This window comes from Penaeus japonicus, unplaced genomic scaffold (genome assembly GCF_977035675.1).
Source record: "Penaeus japonicus unplaced genomic scaffold, GWHDUDI00000001_assembly GWHDUDI00000034, whole genome shotgun sequence".
Classification (NCBI taxonomy): Eukaryota; Metazoa; Arthropoda; class Malacostraca; order Decapoda; family Penaeidae; genus Penaeus; species Penaeus japonicus.
In genome coordinates, this window is record NW_028234436.1 from 12,462,319 (window position 1) to 12,464,818 (window position 2,500).

Here is a 2,500-nt window from a genome sequence, read left to right on the forward strand (position 1 = left end):
ACAGGTGTACATATACATATACATATATATATGTATAACTACATGTGTACATATACATATACATGTATATATGTATATATACATGTGTACATATACATATACATGTATATATGTATATATACATGTGTACATATACATATACATGTATATATGTATATATACATGTGTACATATACATATACATGTATATATGTATATATACATGTGTACATATACATATACATGTATATATGTATATATACATGTGTACATATACATATATATATATATATATACATATATATGTATGTATATATATATATATATATATATATATATTTATATATATATTCATCCTATTTCTGTCCATGTGGTACTTTCATCCCCAACCTCTCCCGAATCGGCAGATCCTACAAGCTCGCATTTTACCCAAACTGTCCTGCAGGGAACCATATCGATTATTAGGATTTTCATTCTCAAAAAAAAAAAAAAAAAAAAAAAAGCAAGCCACGGTCTCAAACACAGGAACACGTCTCCTTTGCCGAGACAGAGTTCAATACTCAATACTCTTGACAAGGGACTGAGACAAACAGGAGGATGGTTTTCGACCCTGCAAAAGGTTATAAGGGGAAATCTGGGCGCCTTTAGTGAACCTGTCTTTGATCGATGAGGAACTTTTCAAAAGGAGGGGTTCTTTGAAGGTCCGTTTCTGAAGAATGCGAGAAAGCGGTGTTTTTGTTGTTGTTGTTGTTTTTTTTTTTTTCTCTCTCTTTTTCTTTCTCTCTTTATATGTCTCTTTCTCTTTTTCTCTTTCTTTCTTCCTCTTTCTTAACCTCTGTCTCTCTTCCTCTTTCTTAACCTCTGTCTCTCTTTTTCTTTATCTGTCTCTCCTTCTCTTTATATCTCTTTTCCCTTTTCTCTATTTCCTTCTCTCTTCCATTCTTCCGATTGCTCCGCATAAAGAAAAAAATAATAAAAAATAAAAAATAATTATTTTTTTCTCTCCTCTTATTTTCTTTGTGCGGCGATCCCAATGGGTTTCACTGTCACTCCCAAGGGATGATGTCACCCCCCCCCTCCCCCTTCCCCCGCCCGTGTTTACAAACCTTATGCAGAGAAGGGATTCCAGCCGCGTTTATTATGGGAGTTACGATGATGTTTTGGCGTTCGATCTGAAGCTGTTGTCTAACGTTCGGAGGGACAAGGGATCATACTTTCTTTCATCTTGTGAGAATACGGAAGAGGTTGCACACAATGGCATACTTTGTTCTCTCTCTCTCTGTTTATTTCATTCCTAACGTCTCTCTCACTCTCTCTTTCTCTCTCTCCATCTCTCTATCTCTCTCTCATCCTCTCTCTTTCTCTCCTCTCCTTCTCTCTTTCTCTTTCTCTCTCTCCATCTCTCTTTCTCTCCTCTCCTTCTCTCTTTCTCTTTCTCCTCCTCTCTCCTTCTCTCTCTTTCTCTCTGTTTCTCCTCTATTTCTCTCCCTCTCCTACTCACTCACTCACTCCTTCTCCCTTTCCCTCTCTCTTGTCTATTCAAACCCTGAAACGGATATTTTTCTCCTTTTCATTGGTTGGTTACAGGAAGTTCCCCAGATTTTATATCAAACTAAAAAATAATTCAGATATTCTTAGATTTCTTGAAAACACAGTACGATTATTATTAATCAGAATAAGTCGTTATTCATTCATTTTATTATTTCTATTGAAGAAATATGTTGTAAAAACTGCTAAGTATTAAGTTCATATTGTTTATAACCATGGCATTTTAAGCATTTAAAATGTCTGAAAGTGATGGTTATTTTCTTTATTTATTTTTACTGCGCTGAATGAATTCAAAATCATTGCTTTAGATTGATTGATTTTGACTTTATCTTTTCTATTATATACGCTGTTTTCTTTTTCTTTTCTTTTCTTTTAATTGGACTGGATCAGATCTGTTTGTTTGTTTTATCTAAATGTTTTCTTTCCTTATTGTTGTTTTTTGTTTTGTTTTGTTTACCTCCTTTTTCTGTTTACTTCTCTCATGTTCTTACTTTTCTCTCTTTTATACATCATTTTACTTTCTCTCATTTGCCAACCTTCCTTTCCAACTAAGTTAAACCTCTTTTTTTCGAGTATGTATTCATGTATTTTAGAATAATTTCAAAGTTCAGATAATTTTCTGAATTATATGTTATCCTGATCATATCACAGGTTCAACTTCCCTAATCCGGAATTCTATTGTTCGGATACTCCTGTTTTCCGGCAAATTTGAGTCAGCACACGGCTACAATTGAATATAATTGTGATAATAAAATAATTACCAACCGTATTGCAATGCTGTCGTTCGGAATTTTCTACAGTATGGAATTGCCGGATTTCTGGAGTTTCAACCCAATAATACCTTATCTATTAACTGCATGATTATCTATCAATATTTTATCATATATTTATTATTTATTGATTTATTATCTATCTACCTTTTATTTATCTATAAAGCTGTTATTTTGTATGCGTGTTTGTTTCTCTATACATG